General features: G+C 37.9%; 1 pseudogene; it reads left to right on the top strand.

Annotated features, from left to right (window-relative positions):
• The first annotated feature begins 5,238 nt into the window (after positions 1-5,238).
• On the top strand, positions 5,239-7,590 carry LOC119535398 (annotated as a pseudogene).
• The last annotated feature ends 15,536 nt before the right edge of the window (positions 7,591-23,126 follow it).

Below are 23,126 nucleotides of genomic sequence, written 5' to 3'. Positions count from 1 at the left end.
TTCCCAGGCCTCCAAGTGGATCACTCTCAGGCTTTGGGCTATGAGTCTCACCCTGCCCAGCCCTCAGCCAGCTCAACAGTGCCCTGCTTTTAGTTGGCCCTCAAGATCCCTGCCCACCCTGCTCCTATGAGCCCCTGGGATAGAAGAGGGGGGCTCCTGGTGCTTCTGCATGGTTCACCCTCACTTATCCCAGCCTCTTGCCCGTGCACACCACGGGCTTCTGTGGAGGAAGAATAAATGCACCAAGTTTTCTGTGTGTGGTCAACACAGGTCCACTGTTTCCTAAATTCCCTCATGGGGGCTCCCAGCCTCAGGGCTGAGAAGGGTTATCTCCCCAGATCATTACTGAGATGGGTGTATGGGAGTGACAAGCTCCTCCCTCCCCTGCTCTGCCAGCCAGCTCTCACCTGCCAGCCAGGTGGAGGTCCCAGTTCAATAAACGTACCCTGCCCTTTCAGCTGTAATTTCTCTGCTCTTTCAGCCAAGTCCCCACTATATATTGTAGAGGTACTTCTCTGGCCACTTGTACCCTGGAACCACTGTCACAGTCATTTTCTGCCTTTTCTCTAGTTATTCCATGGGGAAGAAGTTTGCTCTGCCTCTCCTATTCCACCATCTTCCTGGAAGTTTGCATGGTGGATCACAAGCCCTTTCTTATAGTTGGGTATGTCCAGCCAGGTAAATGGGGACACCAGCTCACATTTCAGCTAGGTCTTAGTTTTGCAACTCCACAGCATCATGGATCCCTTTTCTGGTTTCAGTTCTACAAAGCTCTTACCATATCCTTTTTCTTCTTTTATTGCCTGATTTTATTAGATAGATTCAGTACCTCTATCCCTTTCAGATTATGACTAATTTCCTTCACCAAGGATTGAACTAATCTCTTTACTGTCTGCTTTGTTCTTCATTCTTTTCATGTTTTTCTTATCTGGACTCTTGACCATATGTTAGCAATATTCAACAATTGGAATCAACAAAATTCTTGTTTTACTGAAAAACTAAAGGATAAAGAGTCCAACATAGCTAGAGGAAAAACAATAATTAAACTTATTTTACTGATCAGAAAAAAATGACTTCATGTGAAACACAATATAAGAAGTATCCTTTTACATCAAAAGCTTAAGCAACAAGAGAAAACATAAATTGGGCTTTATGAAAATTAGAAACATCTGTGCATCAAAGGACAGTATCAAGGAAGTGAAAAGACAGCCTACAAAATGGGAGAAAATATTTTAAAATCATATATCTGATAATGTTTTTTGGTTTTTATTTATTATTTTTTTTAAATTAGCAAATTTGTAGGTTTACAAAACAGTCAAGCATAAAATACAGATTCCCATATACCACCCCACCACCAATACCTTGCAATGGTATGGAAATTTGTTACAACTGATGATACACCTTTTTATAATTGTACTGTTAACTAAAGTTCATGGTTTAATTTAGGTTACCATATATACAATCTAACATTTCCCCATTTAATCATATTCAGATACATATATATATTTCAGTGCTATTAATTGCATTCACAATGTTGTGCTACCATCACCACCATCCTTTACCAAAACATTTCCATCATTCCAAATAGGAACCCTTATGTATTTTAAGCCTTAACTTCCAATTCCCTATCCCCACTCCATCCTGGTAACCTCTATTCTAGATCTGATAAGGTTTTAATATTCAGAATATATAAAGAACTCCCACAACTCAACAACAAAAATACAAACAGCCCATTTTAAAAATGGGCAAAAGACTTGAATAGACATTTCTTTAAAAAAAGATATACAAACGGCCAATGAGTACATGGAAAGATGCTCAACATCATTAACCATTAGAGAAATGCAAATAAAAACCACATTGAGATACTACTTCACACCAACAAGAAAGGCTATCATTGGAAAAATGGAAAATAAGTGTTGGTAAGTATGTGAGAAATAGGAATCCTCATACATTGTTGATGGAAATGTAAAATGGTGTAGTTGCTGTGTAAAACAGTTTGGTGGTTCCTCAAAAGTTAAGTATATAATTACCATATGGCCTGGCAATCCCATTCCTACATGTATACCCAAAAGGATTAGAAGCAGATATTTGTGCAGTAATGTTCATAGCAGTATAATTTACAGTAGCCAAAATGTGGGCACAACCCAAGTGTCTGTCAACGATGAATGGATAAACAAAATGTGGTGTATATATATGTTTTAGTTTCCAAGGCTGCTCAAAGAAGATACCAGGAAATAATTTTACCTTAAACAATGGAAATTTATTAGCTTACAAGCTTAGAGTTTTGAGGCCATGAAAATGTCCAAATCAAGCCATCACCAAAGCAATGCTTTCCCTTTGAAGACTAGCTGCTGGCAATCCTTGGCTCCTCTGCTGCATGGAAAGGCATATTGAAGCTTTTGCTGGGGTCTCTCTCTTCTCTTCCAGGTTTTGTTGCTTTTATCTTCTTTCTTCCCTGGCTTTTTCTTGCTGTATTCATCTTGTTTATAAATGACACCTGTAAGGAGATTGAGACCTATCCTGAATGAGATTGGTCACAACTTAACTGAAGTAGCCGCTTCAAAAGTTCCTACTTACAATGGGTCCACGCTCACAGGAATGGATTAAATTTAAGAACGTGCCTTTCTGGGGTACATACAGTTTCAAACCACTACAATGTAATATGGAGTATTAGTCAGCCATAAGAAGGAATGGAGTTCTAATACACACTACAAGATGGATGAACCTTGTGGAGATCATGTTGAAAGCAATAAGCCAGATACAAAAGGACAGATATTGTATGATTTCATTTATATGAAATAGCTAGAATATGCAAATTCATAGAGTCAGAAACTAGAATATAGGTTATTAAGGGTTAGGTGGGGATGGGGAATGGGGTGTTAATACTTAATGGGTTCAGAGTTATTTTGGGGTGATAAAGAAGATTTGGTAATGGATGGAGGTTTTGTAGCAAAACATTGTGAATATAGTTAATGCTGCTGAATTGTATTCTTGAAAGTGGTTAAAATGGGAAATTTTGAATTCTATTTGTTACTTTAAAAAGAAGCATCTCTAATAAACCTATGTAAAAACATAAAATTAAATTTTGGGAGTGTTTTCACATGCTTTAGTTGGCACTTTAATATTCATTTGGCACTCTTCTTGAACGCTTTTTACTTTCTGGGAAAGTCATTATATTAAAAATATTACAAAGAATACAACAGAATATTCAGGTACACTAGAAAAACTTGCTGGGCAGGTATACCAAATATGTTGCTCAATGGTGAGGTAATTAACTGAGATACTGTTTAGAGAGTAAAGATAAAAAAGAAATCTTGCCCAGCTATTAAGTAAAGGAAAAAGAAAAACAGACAGACAAGCAACATCAATTGAAACACAAATTTCATTCTTATCAAAAGCAGCAGGAGCTGATAGATAAACTTGCTAGGTAGATTGAAGTTTTGTCTCTTCTGAGTAAATGACTGAATATATTAAAAAGAAATATGAAACATTTGCAATAACACTGAATTCTATCAGGTATAAACTGCTAATGAAACCCACTTGTAAGGAAGGAAACAGACACCAGCTTTTAAGTGATTAACCACATAATTAACTATTATACACTACTTTTTTAGAGAACTTAGAAGAAAATGTAATTTGTTTTATTGATTAAGGAAATCAGTTTGTTCATGTCATCCAAGAGAAAATTCCCACCTCAGTTCACCAGCAAAGAATGAAGCAAAGAAGTTCCAATTAATCCAAATATATTTTCCCTGCAAGGGTATTGACAATAGTTGAATAAATGTATGATTTGGTTCACTAATTTGGCAAGGTATAATTGGTCCCACTTTCCTACACTGAAGCTGTTTCCCAGAAATTAAAGTAGCTACATTCCTAAAAAAGAATGGATTTTAATAAAAGTTCTAGGGTTTACAACTTGATGAAAATGAACTAACATTGTTCAGTTGTCTTTTTACAATTAATTTTGATACTGTCAGTGAGGATTAAAAATGGAAGCCTTGGGACTGTGGTGCGATACAGTACTGAAAACCAAATGGAGAATATTGGAAAACCAAATTTATTTTAAATATGCCTAGAGTCGTTTTCTTAAATGTAAAAATCATGCATCATTTTAATATTCAAAAGTATCTAGGTTTGTGAATTGCTGTTTTCTATCTTGAATAAAGCCAACTCTTTCTTCCAATTAAAAGATTCAAGGCAAAAATTCTATAATACACACAAGATCTGAGACTTACAGCTAGAAGCAGAAGAAAAGATACCAGGTTTCTAGTTCCAAATTAAAGGATTAGTGACTTATAAAGTAATATAATAACTAAGATATTACTATTTTTCACAAGCACATTTAAAATATCTCCAACATAATACCTGTATAGTGGGTCCATGTCTATTTGTGTTTTAGTTTCCTAGCTGCTAAAGCAAGTACCATACAATGGATTGGTTTTCACCACAGTCCAGTAAAAATAAAGAGAATTTTTCTGGCAGTTGCTTTTTCGGACACCCCAGTCCCTCCACTCATTTATGTTACCTGTCTGACCACCACTCTGGACCTTTAGAACTTCAGTCAAGAGCGTTCAGCAAGAGAATCAGATACATGGCTCAGGAGCAAAATCTCTAGGATTGCAATAATAACCTTGTCTATGGTAAGTTCACACACCCTGGACCATTCTTGTTGATTTAAACTTCTTGGCACTTAAAATTATGCCATATATTTAAAAAGAAGTTGTTTATTATTGATGCATGCTGTTCAGAAGCTGGGCACAGTTTAAATGATCTTGAATGAGATTTTTAAATTAGTGTTTGCTATTTTATTACTTCAGGCTTTGTATTAAAGAAATAAAATTACCTTTCTTTAAAAATTAGAGGAGGAGGGTTGAACTGGCGGGCAGGGGAAGAGGAGGAGGGAGGGGAGGAGGAGGAGGGAAGGGTGGAGGAGGAGGGAGCAGGTAGCTCCAGGCTGGGCGTTCCCTGTGGCTGAGGGACGGAGCCAGACCTTGGCCGATGGGGATTTAATCAGGCCAGGGCCCAGCAAAGAGGTGGAAATGTTGCTGGAGCCTGTTAAGCACCAGAAAAAATGAGGGTTTGCCTGCAATGAGATCTCATTCTCTACATTTGAAGGACATCCTTTCTGAACTGCTGTGGATAAATTTGGAATGATATTGTATATTTTCATCTAATGAAGAATTAGCTGTATCTTGAATAAGGATTGCTGCACTGGACGATTTCAGAATATTACTTACAATGTCATAAAACAGGAGACAGAATCCACATGGATTGAAGCAGATTGGCCTTGACCAGATCTGGGATGATCTCAGAGCTGGAACCCAGCAAGTTTATACCAGATAAAGTATGGCAAAATCCAGATATATGGAACTCTATACTCATGTTTATAACTACTGTGCCAGTGTACACCAGTCAAACCAGGCACAAGGAGCTGGAGTCCCTCCTTCTAAATCTAAAAAGGACACCTAGAGGAGCTCAGTTTGTTGGCTTGGAATTATACAAAGGACTTAAGGAATTTTTGAAGAATTACTTGACAAATCTTCTTAAGGATGGAGAAGGTTTGATGGATGAGAGTGCACTGAAATTCTATACTCAGCAATGGGAAGACTGATTTTCAAGCAAAATGTTGAATGGAATTTGTGCCTACCTCAATCAACACTGGGTTCACCATGAAGGTGATGAAGGATGAAAAGGAATGTATGAAATCTATTCACTTGCATTGGTGACTTGGAGAGATTGTCAGTTCAGGCCATTGAATAAAAAGGTAACAAATGCTGTTTTAAAACTGATTGAAAAGGAAAGAAATGGTGAAACCATCAACACAAGATTGGTTAGTGGCGTTGTACAGTCTTAACATGGAATTGGGGCTGAATGAAGATAATGCACTTGCAAAGGGCCCTACGTTAACAGTGTATAAAGAATCCTTTGAATCTCAATTTTTGGCTGACACAGAGAGATTTTACACAAGAGAAAGTACTGAATTCTTGTAGCAGACCCCAGTTACTGAATATATGAAAAAAGGCAGAAAATCATCTGCTTGAGAACAATGAAGAGTTCAGGTTTATCTTCATGAGAGCACACAAGATGAATTAGCAAGGAAATGTGAGCAAGTACTTATTGAAAAACACTTGGAAATTTTCCACACAGAATTTCAGAATTTATTGGATGCTGACAAAAATGAAGATTTGGGTCAAATATATAATCTTGTATATTCCAGGATGGCTTAGGAGAATTGAAAAAAACTTCTGGAGACACACATCCATAATCAGGATCTTGCAGCAATTGAAAAGTGTGGAGAAGCGGCATTAAATGACCCCAAAATGTATGTACAGACAGTGTTGGATGTTCATAAAAATACAGTGCCCTGGTCGTGTCAGCATTCAACAGCAACGCTGGTTTTGTGGCACCTTTGATAAAGCTTGTGGTTGCTTCATAAACAACAATGTAGTTACCAAAATGGCTCAGTCATCCAGTAAATCCCCTGAGTTGCTGGCTCGATACTATGATTCCTTGTTGAAGAAAAGTACCAAGAACCCAAGAGGCAGAACTAGAAGATATACTCAATCAAGTGATGGTTGTCTTCAAGTACATAGAGGATAAAGATGTATTTCAAAAGTTCTATGTAAAAATGTTGCCCAAAAGACTCATACACCAGAACAGTGCAAGTTATGATGCTGAAGCAAGCATGATCTCTAAATTAAAGCAAGCTTGTGGTTTTGATTATACCTCTAAACTTCAGTGGATGTGTCAGGACATCAGTGTAAGCAAAGACTTGAATGAACAGCTCAAAAAGCACCTGACAAATTCAGAACCACTAGACTTGGATTTCAGTATTCAGGTTCTGAGTCCCGGATTATGGACCTTTCAGCAGTCTTGTACATTTGCCTTGCCATCGGAGTTGGAACGTAGTTATCAGTGATTTACAGCGTTTTATGCTAGCCGTCACAGTGGCAGAAATTGACGTGGTTGTATCAACTGTCTAAAGGAGAATTGGTAACTAACTGCTTCAAAAACAGATATACCTTGCGGGCATCTACATTCCAGATGGCGAGCTCGCTTCAGTACCACACAGAAGACGCCTACACGGTGCAGCAGTTGACTGATATCATGCAAATTAAAATGGATATTTTGGCACAAATCCTACAGATTTTATTGAAGTCAAAGTTATTGGTCTTGAAAGATGAAAATGCAAATGTTAATGAGGTGGAATTGAAGCCAGATACCTTAATAAAATTATTTCTTGGTTACAAAAATAAGAAATTGAGGGTTAACATCAATGTGTCAATGAAAACTGAACAAAAACAGGAACAAGAAACTACACACAAAAATATTGAGGAAGACCACAAACTACTGATTCAGGTGGCTATTGTGAGAACTATGAAAATGAGGAAGGCTCTAAAACACCAGCAGTTACTTGGAGAAGTGCTAACTCAGCTATCCCCAAGATTCAAACCTCGGGTTCCAGTAATTAAGAAATGCACTGACATTCTGATTGAGAAAGAATATTTGGAGCAAGTCGATGGTGAAAAGGACACCTACTTTGGCTTAACCCTTCTAGAAGGGGCTGACTGTGAGACCCACAGCAAATAGTCCATGATGGAAAGAATAAAAACAATTAAAATTCATAGCAGCCAGCATGCTGCCATTTGGACCTCCCTATTTAAAACTAAAACCAAGACTCCCATCAGCTAGTCTCCGATTTACATCAGAACTGCTTAGGATTGATACATTTCAAGTCTGTAAATATGGACACTGCCACCATAACCAAATTTAAGAACAGAGGGGAATTGAACCTTCCATGCTGGGGGCGGCATGCTACTGCATTTAAATCAATACATTGGCTACCCAATTAACCACTGTCATCTTAGGTAGCACTTAGAATGTTGGCAGCACTTTGAGAGCAAGTCTGAATGGACTCACGTATAATCTGCTATGAAAAACCATTTGTATAGTGCGTTTCATTTTTTAATGTGTGGAAAGAAAATTAAAGGATTTCTGTACAAGTTGCATTTGGTTTTAAGTTTTACTAATTTCTATCTGTAAACAAAAGATGATTATACAAAAAAATTAAAGAAAAATCATAACTGAAAAAGGATATTAGAGATATGATGGTAATGCTAAAAAGACTAAAACAAATATATTTTTAATGATTGTCTTTGGACACATGCGTTACGGCAGGGAGAAGTGGGGCAATGGACTATTGCTTTTCAATGTGAATACTTCTCTACAAGTTCAGTGTTTTAAAATTAGCATGGTGTGTGATGGTCCTGTTATGCCATAACTCTAAATGTTGATTTTAGTTAATAAGAACACAAATAATTTTCTAGCCTCTATTAAATTTTCCCAGAGATGGACTTTCCAAATTTGGGAATTCGGTGTTGAAAATTAATCTATAAAGAGTATATATGATATATTTAATTTAAAGAAAACATCTGTAATATAGATGATATATTTCATTTAAATTATATATTTAACCCAAGTGAATAATATTCAACAGCAAAAAAAATATTTGATGAAGAGATTTTTAAAATATTTTCTTTTTTATTTTGTCTTTTAAAACTTGTTTTTTCAATCATTCCCTCTTCACAGATTTCTCCTCAGTCTACTCACATGCTTCAATCTCTCCTATCCTACAAAAACAAATACCCCATCCCTTCTTTTTATGCTTCTTCTCCCACAAGGCCCAATTCCCTCCTTTGATTCTCTTCTCATCCCCTGTAATCTGGTTCTCCCCCACCCATCTAGTCTTATTCTTTTCTGTGTTCTGAGTTCCTGGTACATGATAATAATAACTACAATGATAAATTGCAGCTTATTAAGCTCCTTATAGATGCCAGGTGTTGTACAAATCATAGACATTATAATTTGATAGGTCTTTGATGAATGCCTTAAATTGGCCACTTGCTGGCAGATATCCTGCCCATGTTTTTAGCTGTGTACATCTCTCCTGATGCTCAGTGTGACTTTGCCAACTGAAATGGAAACTGCTTCTGTCCCTACTGCCTAGATGTTGGCCATTGAATAGGTGGAACAAAAATATTCTCCAGAATGTGGTTCCCTGTTTCTGTTCCTGTATGTAGTTTTTACTATGGGGACTGTATGCTCTAGCACATATTGTATGGCTAATTGTTTCCTGAGCATTGCAATCTCTGGATGGATACAGGGAGAAAGGAACAAATTCATTTAATGCATTCATGCAGAAATATTTCCTGTGTATTCTGTGTTAAACATTGAATCAGGCACTTGGGAACACAAGGGTAAAGATTCAGGTGCATTAGGTGGAGGGGGTTTTTAACAAAAATAAATTGATGGGGGTAACTAAGAAAAGTGGAGAAAGCACAATGGCTGCTTCAAAAAGTAGTACCCATGAATGGCCAGTAGACCTTGAATTTCTGAAACAGGGAACAAGACAGTGGCAGAAAAATGAAAGCCATTCCCACTATGCAAAGCAGGCAGGTTCACTCAGTTTCCAATGGCATAGAAAAAGTTGTCCTCTGTTTGTGGATTTAGAGCTAATAAACAGTTCTCCCACTCTCTGATAATAATCATGGTTGTTGGTGAGTTTTCCGGTTTCCTAATGCTGCTGTTATGCAAAATACCAGAAATGGATTGGCTTTCATAAAGGGGGTTTATTATGTTACAAATTTACAGTTCTGTGGCCATAAAAGTGCCCAAATTAAGGCATCCACAAGAGGATATCTTCACTGAAGAAAGGCCAAAGTCTTCTGGAACACCTTGGTCAGCTGGGAACGCATGTAGCTGGGGTCTTCTGGTCCAGGATTGTCTTTCAGCTCCTCTCTCAGCTCCTGTGCATCCTTAGTTTAGCATCTCCAAATGTCCTTCTGTCCACAACTCCAAGCATCTCTGTAGCTCCCAAGCATCTCTCCAAAAGGCTTTCTCAGCTGCTCTGAGCTCCTTCTGTCTGTGAGCTCTCTTGCAGGACTCCAGTGATTTAATTAAGACCCACTCTGAATGGGTGGGGTCCATATCTCCATGGAAATAATTTAATTTAATCAAACTTTTCCACCCTAATCAACAGACTAATCAGTCTGTACCCACAAGATTGCATTAAAGAATACGGATCTTCTGGGTGACATAATAGATCCAAACTGGCACAGTAAGGATGTGAGTTATCTTTTGTTTTTCTTCATTGGCACTACATTACAAAGCTTGGTTTCTATATGGAACACATCTTGATTATCTACATGGAACAAGATAAAATTAGATTCCTATTTCACAGCAAACACAAAACATTTATTCCATTTGGATTAAGGATCTAAATGTGGAAAGCAAAACTTCATCATGCATAAAGTGAAATATAGGAGAGTATCTTTTGGACCTTGGATAGAAAAATGCTTTTTTAAATAAGAGAGCAAACCATAAAAAGGATTAATCAAAATAAAAACTGTGCATCAAAAGATGTATTTTTAAAACGTGAAAAGACAAAAAAGACAAACCATGAATTGGGAAAAGATATTCATAGCATTTACTACCAGCAAGGATTAATACCTAGAATATATATGAGCACTCCCACAGATCAATAAGGAAAAGGAAAACCAAGCCAATAGCAAAATGGGCAAAGGATTTGAACAGGCAAGTTGCTGAAGAGGAAACCCAAAGGCCAATAAATATTTGAAAAGATGCTCAGTCTCACTAGTGATCATAACAATGCAGAATAATATGAGATACAATTTCATACTCATAATATTGGCACAAATTGAAACATCTGACAATACTGAGTATTGTTAAGAATGTAGGGCAAAAATAACTCTAATGCAAAGCTGATGGGAGTGAAAACTGCAACTACTTTTTAAAGCAATTTGGCTATATCTAATAAAGTTGAAGATGCTCATTATCTTCCTACTCTCGGTATATGCCAACATACATACTAAAGGAGCCATGTTATAACAAAAATTCAGAGCAAACTAAATATCCATTGATGGAAAAATACATAAATTGAATTGTGATTTTTCAAACAATGGCATATTATTCAATTGTTAGAATGATGTTAAGATGTTTGTTCATAAAATGGCTCCCTTTCCCATTCTCCTCAAAGGGTTTTCTAAGCTTCACCACTTTTTAGACTGCAGGCACAACAGCTGACCCCTTCTATACTAAGTACATATGGAAATATAAATCTATGAAAAATAAAAAAATATATAGTTTTATAAATAGCTAATAGTTATTGGTGTTTACTATGTCCCAGGTAAATATCCTCACACTGACCCTTGTAAGTAGGCATAATTAGTATCTCTATTTACAGATGAGGAAACAGAAGCTTAAAGAGGTTAAGGCACTTGATAACTATATATTCCATCAGTGGCAGAGCCACTAACTAAAACTCAATGACTAAAGAACATTTTCTCTGTCTCCCTGCAAAACTCATGCTCTCAATCACTATAATAGATTGTCTTCCACTGCACCATACATTATTGAACAGGGGGGTGGGGTGGAGCAAAAGCATAAACTCCTCCTCTGTTCAGAACTTTTTAATCATCCTTCTCCCCCTACTGACCCAGAGGAAGAGGTGTTTCTTACCAGTGCTGTGATTCCACTATATGAGGATCCTCTCCTCATCTTCCTCCTCCACCTTTTCGCTTGCATCTCCAACTGCCTCCTGCAAATTTTCTCTTGGCCATTCCCTGAAAACATCTCTTGCAGCCATAACTTCTGCCTCATGCCACACTGCCAGTACCCAAAGTTAGGCATGAGACCTTGATTACTACAATATTCTTCTACCCAGTTTCCTTCCTCCAGTATCTTATATCTCCAACCCATCTGTATTCCACACAGTTTAAAGGTCCTAAAGCACTGCTTTGTGTTGACCCTGTTCAAAAACTTTCAAGTCATCCTAGGGGCTGTGACTGGGAAGACAAATGGGTGTCACGGAAGAGTCCCTCCACGCCCCACTTCTGACCCTCCCTCTTATCCCAGGTCACTGCACTAGCAGGCCCAGCTCACTTCTTTGTCCATTCAGTGCTGCTGGAAATCCCAATCAGAATCAGAGGAGGTACACTGAAGAAACTACCTGCATTGTTACCTAGAGTCCTAGGTGTAAATTCCTGTGCTAGGTAGTCAAGGCTCTCCACAGTAATCATTTCACTCTTCAAGTGCTGTCTTGATGAATCCTTGCATGAACCCTCTATTCTACCCAAACAGCTCTATTCACTGTCCCAAGTACACCCCCATACTTTTGCACCTTGTCTTTTGCTCTTTCCTCAGGCTATTTCCCCAATCTCATTTCCTATACCTTCTTCTCCACCTACCAAACCCTTTGCCCCCCACCCCCACCCCCAGGGTCCAGCTCAGGTTCCAACATCTATACAAATCCTCCTCAGTTGCACCAATTGGACACGCCCTGTCCCCTGCTTGAACCCTTCTCCGTTTTCTGGCCCATCTCCCACTGCCTGGGAATGGCCACTTACAAGACTTACAAGTGACTGTCTTTTTCACACACCCCATCTTTTTTTTGCACTTATAACCAGTAGCTCACGGAATGACACAGTTGGGAAGGAATGTTAGAAACATCATCTCATGTTCTTAATTTCCCCAGTAAAGAAACAAAAACCCAGAGAGATTAAGGGATTTACCCAAAGTGACACAGAAAGAGGAGGCCTGGGCATAGAAAACCAATTTCCAGGCACCCCTTCAGCATCATTCATCCCGCACGATGCTCTTTCCCTCATTAACTAAAGGCTGTCCTCCTGTGGGAAGGGAATGCATTTTATACATTATATATATAATTCCCCCCCCCACACACACAGACTTTCCCCATGCCTAGCACACAGTAGTTGCTTTATAAGTATTTGTTGATAATGAAGGGGAAGTTCCATTTGGAACCACATTATTTCGGTGGTCTCAAATATGAAAACTAATTTTGCAAAAGGGAAACTGAAAGAAGAAATAACAAAAAAGAAATATGTTTAAATGTGCTTATATAATTCATCCAGTTCTGAGGAGCACAAAGGAAGGCTACCTCCTCCCCTTGTCCAAGGCCATTTTGAGAGAGTAGAGTAGATCAATCTGATACCTTCCCTTTTCTGACTACTAGATAACTCTGCTAAAGAGTAATTTCAGAGATCAGATGTGATGAGTGTGATACTTGCTTCAACTAAGATGAATTGGGACCAATTGTGTGCAAGACTTGAAGCTCAGTCAGAATGGAAAATGCAAAAATGAGTTCCAGACTACCACAAGTTGAGACACAGTCACATGTAAAAACAGCTCTAAGTCAAGACACACCCTCAAGGTCCTCTAGTGGAGTGTCATACAGATGCCACTGGTGGCAAATCATAGTAGAACATCTAAGGCAGAAGCCGTTATGGAAAGGTTTGTGTTTATACTGTGAATACATTAAATGCTCTGTACATCAAAATGTCCATAACAAAATTAAAGGACAAATTGAGAAATAAATTCACAATATACGTCACTCACAAAGGGTTAGTATTCATCAATATATCAATAGTAAAAAAAGTAAGAAAATGCTAACAGAAAAATGGACAAAAGAAACATAAATAACAAGTTTTGAAAATTTGTTCTATTTCATTAGGCAAACATTTACATAATAATAAGTGCCATTATTCCCCAAATTGACAAGGGAATAATTTGTGTTTGTTTACTTTTAATCATCATATTCATTGTTAACTAGAGTTTAGGGAACAGTCTCTCACTCTCAAACACTGGTGGTGGAAGAGACTTTCTGGTGGATAATTTTTTTTCAGATTTGAAAATTTAATTTAAAAACATTTCATATGAATCTCTTCTTTTTTTGTTTTTTTATACTTTATCAAAAAATAAAAAATAAAAATTTCAAGCAAGACAACACAAAGGAATAAGGAAAACAAATAACCTAAAATAACTCCATTGCTTCCAACATGTTCCTACCATACCCCAAGAAAATTAACAAACCATAGTCATTTCCTGAGCATTCCCATATCTCTAAGATTACTCTCCATATCTTATCTTTTCTTATTAGATTATCATTCCCCCTTCTCTAGTTGCTGTCTATCTCTAGGTCCCCTACATTCTATAATATGAAACATTTATTTTACATTTTTCACAGAGTTCACGTTTGCTGTAGCATACAATATCTCTCTTTTTGTGTCTGGCTTATTTCACTCAGCATTATGTCTTCAGGGCTCATGCATGTTGTCATATGTTTCACAACCTTGTTCTTTCTTACTGCCACATAGCATTCCATCGTGTGTATATGACACATTTTGTTTATCTACTCATCTGTTGAAGAACATTTGGATTGTTCCCATCTCTTTGCAATTGTGAATAATGCCACTATGAACATTGGTGTGCAAATATCTGTTTGTGTCACTGCTTTCAGATCTTCTGGGTATATACCAAGAAGTGAAATTGCTGGATTGTAGGATAACTCGATGTCTAGTTTTCTAAGGAACCACCAGATTGTCTTCCAGAGGGGCTGTGCCATTATACAGTCCCAGCAGCAATGAATAAGAGTTCCAATTTCTCCACATCTTCTCCAGCATCTGTAGTTTCCTGTTTGTTTAATGGCAGCCATTCTAATTGGCGTGAGATGATATCTCATTGTAGTCTTAATTTGTATCTCCCTAATAGCTAGTGAAGATGAACATTTTTTCATGTTTTTTTAGCCATTTGTAGTTCTTCTTCAGAAAAATATCTTTTCATATCTTTTGCCCATTTTATAATTGGGTTGTTTGTACTATTGTCATTGAGTTGTAGGATTTCTTTATATGTGCAAGATATCAGTCTTTTATCAGGTATATGGTTTCCAAATATTTTTCCCATTGAGTTGGCTGCCTCTTCACCTTTCTGTCAAATTCCTTTGAGGTACAGAAGCTTTTGATTTTGAGGAGTTTTGTTTATTTTTCCTTTCATTTCCTTTCATTGCTTGTGCTTTGGATGAAAGATCTAAGAAGCAACTTCCTAATACAAGGTCTTGAAGATGTTTCCCCACATTATCTTCTAGGAATTTTATGGTACTGTCTCTTATATTGAGGTCTTTGATCCACTTTGAGTTAATTTTTGTGTGGGGTGTGGGGTAGGGGTCCTTTTTCATTCTTTTGGATATGGATGTTCAGTTTTCCCAGCCCCATTTGTTGAAGAGACTGTTACATCTGAGTTCATTGGGTTTGGGGGCCTTATCAAAGATCAGTAGACCATTGATCTGAAGGGCTATTTCTGAATTCTCAATTCAATTCCATTGATCAGTATGTTTATCTTTGTGCCAATACCATGCTGTTTTGACTATGGGGGCTTTATAGTAAGCTTCAAAGTCATGAAATGCAAGACCTCCCACTTTATATTTCTTTTTTAGAATGTTTTTAACAATTTGATGCATCTTTCCCTTCCAAATAAATTTGACAACTAGATTTTCCAAGTCTGCAAAGTAGGTTGTTAGAATTTTGATTGCAATTGCATTGAATCTGTAGATGAATTTGGGTACAATTGACATCTTGACATTTAACCTTCCTATCCATGAACATGGAATATTTTTGTCTTTTTAGGACCTCTGTTTTTTATTTTAGTGAAGTATGTAATTTTCTATGTATAGGTCTTTTACATCTTTGGTTAAGTTTATTCCTAGGTACTTGATTTTTTTTAGTTGCTATTTAGAATGACATCTTTTTCTTGAGTGTCTCTTCAGTTAGGTTATTTTTAGTGTATAGGAACATTACATTAATCTTGTATCCTGCTACTTTGCTAAATTTGTTTATTAGTTCAAGTAGCTGGGTCATTGATTTCTTAGGCTTTTCCAAATACAATATCATATCATCTGCAAATAATGACAGTTTTACTTCTTCCTTTCCAGTTTGGATGCCTTTTATTTCTTTGTCATGCTGGATCGCTCTGGCTAGCACCTCTAGCACAATGTTGAATAATAGTGGTGACAGTGGGCATCCTTGTCTCATTTCTGATTTTAGAGGGAAGGCTTTCAGTCTCTCGCCATTGAATGCTGTGCTGGCTGTGGGTTTTTCATATATGTGCTTTATCATATTGAGGAAGTTTCCTTCACTTCCTACCTTTTGAAGTGTTTATCAAAAAAGGATGCTGGTTTTTATCAAGTGCCTTTTCATCATCTATTGAGATGATCATTTGATTTTTCTCTTTTGATTTGTTAATGTGTTGTGTTACATTGATTTGCTTATGTTGAACCATCCTTGCATGCCTGGAATGAACCCCACTTGGTCATGGTGCATGATTTTTTTAATGTATCTGGATTCAATTTGCAAGTATTTTGTTGACAATTTTTGCATCTATATTCATGAGGGAGATTGGCCTGTAGTTTTCCTTTCTTGTAGCATCTTTATCTGGTTTTGGTATCAGAGTGATGTTGGCTTCATAAAATCAGTTAGGTAGTATTCCTTTTTCTTCAATGTTTTGAAAGAGTTGAAGTAAGATTGGTGTCAGTTCTTTTTGGAAAGTTTGGTAGATTTCCCCCTGTGAAGTCATCTGGCCCTGGGCTTTTATTTGTGGGAAGCTTTTTGATGACTGATTGGATCTCTTTGCTTGTGATTGGTTTGTTGAGGTCTTCATTTCTTCTCTGGTCAGTCTAGGTTTTCATGTGTTTCCAGAAAATTGTCCATATCCTCTAAATTATCTAGTTTTTTTTGGTGTACGGTTGTTTCTAAAATCCTCTTATGATTTTTTTAATTTCTTCAGGATCCACAGTAATGTCTTTTCTCTCATTTATTATTTTGTTTATTTGAGACTTCTCTCTTTTGGATTTTGTCAGTCTAGCTAAGAGCCTGTCAATCTTGTTGATCTTCTCAAAGAACCAACTTTTGGTTTTAGTTATTCTCTCTATTGTTGTTTTGTGATCTTTATCATTTATTTCTGCTTTAATTCTTGTTATTTCTTTTCTTCTACTTGGTTTAGGATTAGTTTGCTGTTCATTTTCTAGCTTCTTCAGTTGTTCCATTAGTTCATTGATTTTAGCTCTTCCTTTTTCATGTATGCATTTAGAGCTATGGATTTCCCCCTCAATACCACCTTCACTGCATCCCCTAAGTTTTGATATGTTGTGCTCTTGTTTTCATTCATCTCTAGATATTTACCAATTTCTCTTGCAATTTCATGTTTAACTCATTGATTGTTTAGGAATGTGTTGTTTAACCTCCAGATATTTGTGAATGTTCTAGATCTTTGATGGTTATTAACTGCTAGATATATTCCATTGTGGTCAGAGAATGTGCTTTGAGTAATTTCAATCTTTTGAAATTTATTGAGCCTTGTTTTATGCCCCAGCATATAATCTATCCTGGAGAAAGTTCCATGAGCACTAGAGAAGAATGTGTATCCTGGTGATTTGTGATGTATTGTCCTATGTATGTCTATTAAGTCAAATTCATTTATCACATTGTTTAGTTTTTCAATTCCCTTATTGGTCCCCTCTGATCTATCTATAGGAGAGAGTTATGTACTAAAGTCTCTGACAATTATTGTGGAAACATCTATTGCTTCCTTCAGTTTTGCCAATGTCTGTCTCTTGTACTTTGGGACATCTTGATTGGATGCATAGACATTTATGATTGTTATTTCTTCTTGTTGAATTGTCCCTTTTATTAGTATATAATGTCCTTCTTTGTGTCTTTTAACATTCTTGCATTTAAAGTCCATTTTATCTGAGATTAATATTGCTACCCCTGGTTTCTTTTGGCTGTAGCTTGCATGGAATATTTTTTCCAGCCTTCCAGTTTCAATTTCTTTCTGTTTTGGGGTCTAAGATGAGTCTCTGGTAAGCAACATATTGAGGGTTCATATTTTTTAATCCATTCTGCCAATTTGTATCTTTTAATCGGGGAGTTTAATCCATTCAAGTTCAATGTTATTACTGTGAAGGCAATTCTTGAATCAGCCATCATAGCTCTCATTTTTATTTGTCAGATGTATTTTTTCCTCTCTCTCTTTATTGCCTTAAGGTACTCTTACTAAAGCTCTTCAGTTCTGTGCCATTCTCCATATCTCTCTCTTCTTTCTTTTTTTTCTCAGTCAGTAGAGCTCCCTTTAGTATTTCTTGCAGAGAAGGTCTCTTATTGGCAAATTCTCTCAGCATTTGTTTCTTTGTGAAAATTTTAAGCTCCCCCTCAAATTTGAAGGAGAGCTTTGCTGGATAAAGAATTCTTGGCTGGCAGTTTTCCTCTTTCAGAATTTTAAATACATCATACCACTGCCTTCTCCCCTTCATGGTGGCTGCTGAGTAGTCAGTACTTAGTCTTATGGTGTTTCTCTTGTATGTGGTGAATCACTTCTCTCTTGCTGCTTTAGAACTTTCCTTCTCTTCATCATTTAATAATCTGATCACAATATGTCTTGGACTGGGTTTATTTGGATTTATTGTATTTGGAGTTCATTGAGCATCTATGATTTACATATTGATGTCATTTAGAAGGATTGGGAAGTTTTCCCCAACAATGTCTTTGAATACTCTTCCTTGCCCTTTTCCCTTCCCCTTCTGGAATAATGAAGATTCTTATCTTTCTGCACTTCATGTTGTCCGTCATTTCCCTGAGATCTACATCAAATTTTTTTATTTTTTTCACCAATTTTTTTTGCTATCATGCTATCAAGTTCATTAATTTTTTCCTCTACATCTTCAAATGTGGTGTTATGTGTCTCAAGAATCTTTTTAATTTGATCAACAGAATATTTTATTTCCATAAGATCTGCTATTTTTAAATTTACTCTTGCAAATTCTTCTTTATGCTCTTCTAGGGTCTTCATCATATCCTTTATATCCTGAGCCATGATACTGATGTTGTTGAGAACTTCTTTGACTAATTGCTCCAAATTCTGTGTCTCCTCTGGCTTTTTAATTTGGGCTTTTTTTAAATCCATATCTTCTGTTTTCTTCATAGGCATTATAATTTTTTTGTTGTTTTTGGCCTCTTGACATTTGCTTGTCTTGATAGGGTTCTTTTAAGATATGTAGACTTATTTGAACACTTACCTATAATTTGACAGAGTTACAGCTTGGTGGAGTGCACTTTCCCTGAGCTATCAGCAGATGGCTCTCTGAGCCACCTCTTACCCTCAAGCCAGTTCTCTCTAACTTTGTCTTTGCACTAAGTAGGGGTCCAAACCTATCAGTGCTCCATTTTTCTGTGCGCAGTGGGGACCACCAGACCTGTGGGTGGGGAATGTGCCCTATGCTGTTTGGCAGGGAGACTGCTTCAGAACACAGTGATCCCAGCCTTTCCTAGGGCTGCAGGTGTCATAACCTGTGGCTGCAGACCTGCATCACTCTCCCTCTAGTTCAAATGCCCCATAGTCCCTCTCTGCAGGGCACTCATGGGTCCCTGGGAATGGGGGAGGGTTCCTGGCACTTCATGCAGCACCCCTGCCTCTAGGCTGTGCATCTATGGGCTCCCATGGAGGAAGGGTGGATGCCTTTGCAAGCCCACCGAATCCCAAATTCCCTTAAGGAGGCTTTCATCCCCGGCACTGTGAAGGGCTGAGTGGGGTGTGGAGAGCTACCTGCTTTTGCTCTGCTCTGCCTACGGCAATGGCCTATCTCTGGCATAGAAGTTTTTGGCTGCAGGTCCACTTGTCTGTGGATTAGCTCTTTTCCCCCTCAATAGCTTTCTGGGGTGAATGCTCACCTGCTTACCTGCAGCTTGTCTCCAGCATGGCTCCCTGATCCTTGGCAGCTTTCCAGGCCAGATACTCCCTTGCTTGTCTGCCTGCTGATATTTCTTCTCATTCTTCAATTCAGCCTTTGCAGGGTCTTTCTGCAGTCTATATCCTCCTCTAGAATTTCAAACAATTCAGAATTTTCCTTTTCTTCATGGAATCTCTGGAGAGAAGTTTTCAGTAGCTGTTTATGTTGCCATGTTGATGATGTCACCTGATAAATTCTATTTCTTAAAAACCTTAAGAATGTACATATCCTTTCATCTAGCAATTGCATTTCCACAAGTGGAATTAATAATGCTTGTTTTCCAATGGTTTCACTACAAAGATGTTCATTGCATCAAAATTTTATTTGTAATAGTGAAAAACTGGAGACATCCTAAATAATAATAAGTGACATTTAATTGAGTGTTTACTACATCCCAGACACTTGCTGAGCACTTTACATGAGTTAATTCATTCAAACACCACAAATAGCCCTATAAGGAAGGTACTATTATTATTATCATTTGCATTTTACAGGTGAGGAAGAGAGGTACAGAGTTAAGTAACTTGGTCATACACCCAAGTTTAATCCCAGCAGATTAGTGCTAGAGCCCATGCTTTTAACCACCCCACTCAGTATCTCGTTAATTTAAATAGCCAGTAATAGGAAGAGAGAGGGAGAAAGGGAGGGAGGAAAGAATGAATGTGAATGTGTATGTCAAATGGGGGGTGATGTGTCATGAGTGTGCGTCCAGCTTACCTAGAGCATTTTACTAGTGGGAAGGCATTGTAGACCTTGGGAGTCATGGAGAGAAAAAAAGGGAGAGAACCTGGATTACATGAATTAAAATGCATTTATACAAATAAAAAGTATGTATATATAAATATAACAAGTTGTGTCTTAGAACAGTATCTTTCAAACACTTTTGAAAGATCTATATTAAGATCTATATATGATATTAATTAATGATTAATTATCTATATTAAGAAATACAGGGATAAGGGTCAGGTGACTCCTACTAGTAAAGTGTTTATGGTGGGTGGTTGTTCCTATATTGTGCAAGTTGTTAAATATTTTGAATACCAGGTACAATGTTTTATACATACACATACATCTGAAACAAAAGTTTCATGAAACAATACTTAATCTTACTAAGTCTGATACACTCTTATATTTTCTATTCTTACATATTCTTATGCTTATTCTTAAAATTCTGGTTGCCACTCTCTATTGGTTTTCACCATACTAAGTTAATGTATGGGAACCCATAGTTTGAAATCAATTCTAGGAGAAAATCATCATGCATGTAATACTTAAAGTTTCCACTACATTCTAGCCAGAGAGATTTTAAGCTATGGGATCGCTCCCGGGAATGGAGAAGGGCAGTGATGACACATTTTTGTGGGACCCAATCAAGTGGACCAGGAGTGGGCCCCTTGGCCAACAGCAGCCTATCTCTATCTTGACTTTTAACCCATCAAAAATCCTGACACAGGAGTGCAGGTGCAAAATGGCAGAGTAGAAGTTTTACAAATTGCTCTCTCCACTAGAAAAAGAGGTGAGAAAAGAGACTAGAACAAGAATGGACATTTAGGACACCTATAGGAGTGCTAATGGAAGCAAGAGGCTGCTAAGAGTTCAGCTTTTATAACTGAAAGCACATACTCGTGGCCAGCTCCCATCGTGCAACCCCACAACAGTGACTGCAGAAAACGCTGAAGCTGTGGCAACATGGCCGAGATTCTGGGAGTGACTGACTGGGGCCAGAGCTATCAGAGGAAACCTCTTCCTCCAAATGTTGGAGTTCATGGTCAGGGTCAGCCTGGGACCAGTCTGGAAAATGGCTTTAGTTTCAGCCTCTGGACAACAGTGCTTCCAGCCTCCCACCCAGCACCACCTGGATGTAAAGAGTTCATTTTTAAACTGTGTGTGTGGGATGTCCTGAGAGGACAGCATAGACTCTGGCCTTGATTTCAGCCCTCTCTGCAACTGTGGCCTCTGGCCTCACATCAGCACCTATATATCCACCAGGACTTAAAGATCCAGTGCACTTGTTAATTGGTTGGGTTTCTTCTTTCTCTTCCTTGTGTTGTTTAGTCTGGCAGATCTGCGAGGGCCCAGTGTGCAATTGCTCACTCGCTTTCTCTCAGAGGCAGCTTCTCCTGGCCTATATCACCATCTGCAGGGACATAAAGAGCTAGTACACCTCTCTCTGTCTCTCTCTCTTCCCACCCCACCCCACTTTGGTTGTTTTTTTCTTTTTCTGTTTTATATCTTTTTGGGTCTGCAGATCCATGGAGCACTAGGAGTGATGCTGGCCTAGGTTTTGAATGCAGCAGTTTCTGGTTTTCCATGGCACATAACCAGAGACTCAGAGAGACAGTGCATGTCATTATTTTCCTTCCCCCACCCCCTTTTTTGGTGGATGTTTTGTCTGTTAGCATTTTTTTCTTTTCTTTTGTTTTTTTCTCTTTCTCCCTCTCCCCCTCTCTCTTTCTTTCCTTCCTTTTTCCTTCTTGTTCTTAGTCTTTCAGACTGAAGCCTGAGAAAACTATATTTCCAGAGGGACTACAACATAATACTAAGAATGTCCATTTTGGAAAAAAAATTATAAAACATACAAGGAGGCAGGAAATATGGTCCCAAAACACACACGCTCACAAATAATTTGACAGAAAATATTCTGGAGGAAGCACAGTTTCTGGAATTTCTAACTAAAGACCTTAGAGCAACTCTCATAAATAGGATCAACAAACTAAAGGACAAAGAACTAAAGGAAATCAGGAAAACAGTGTATGAACAAAATAGGAATTTCAATAATAAGATAGAAATTATGAAGAATCACCCAGTGGAAATTCTGGAACTCAAAAGCATAACAACTGAAAAGAAAAATTCAATAGAGGGGTTCAAGAGCAGATTGGAGTAGGCAGAAGAAAATATCAGTAAACCTGAAGACAAAACACTATCAATTATCCTGCTTGAGAAGCAGAAAGAAAAAAGAATTTTAAAAAGTTATCAGAGCTTGAGGAACCTGTGGGACACCATCAAGCATATGCCTATATGCATCATAGGAGCCTCATTAGGAGAAGAGAGAGATAAAGGGCCTGTTCTAGTTTGCTAATGCTGCAGAATGCAAAACACCAGAGATGGATAGGCTTAAATCTGTTCTAGTTTGCTAATGCTGCAGAATGCAAAACACCAGAGATGGATTGGCTTTTATAAAACGGGGATTTATTTCGCTACACAGTTACAGTCTTAAGGCCACAAAGCGTCCAAGGCAACACATCAGCAATCGGGTACCCTCACCGGAGGATGGCCAATGGCCTCCGGAAAACCTCTGTTAGCTAGGAAGGCAGCCGGCGTCTGCTCCAAAGCTCCGGCCTCAAAACGGCTTTCTCCCAGGACGTTCCTCTCCAGCAAGCTTGCTTCTCTTCAAAACATCACTCCCAGCTGCACTCCCTCCAGTCTCTTTGAGTCAGCATGTTTTATATGGCTCCACTGATCAAGGCCCACCCTG

This window comes from Choloepus didactylus, chromosome 5 (genome assembly GCF_015220235.1).
Source record: "Choloepus didactylus isolate mChoDid1 chromosome 5, mChoDid1.pri, whole genome shotgun sequence".
NCBI lineage: Eukaryota > Metazoa > Chordata > Mammalia > Pilosa > Megalonychidae > Choloepus > Choloepus didactylus.
The sequence above is the reverse complement of the archived record's forward strand: the minus strand, read 5'-3'. Positions and strand labels throughout refer to the sequence as shown.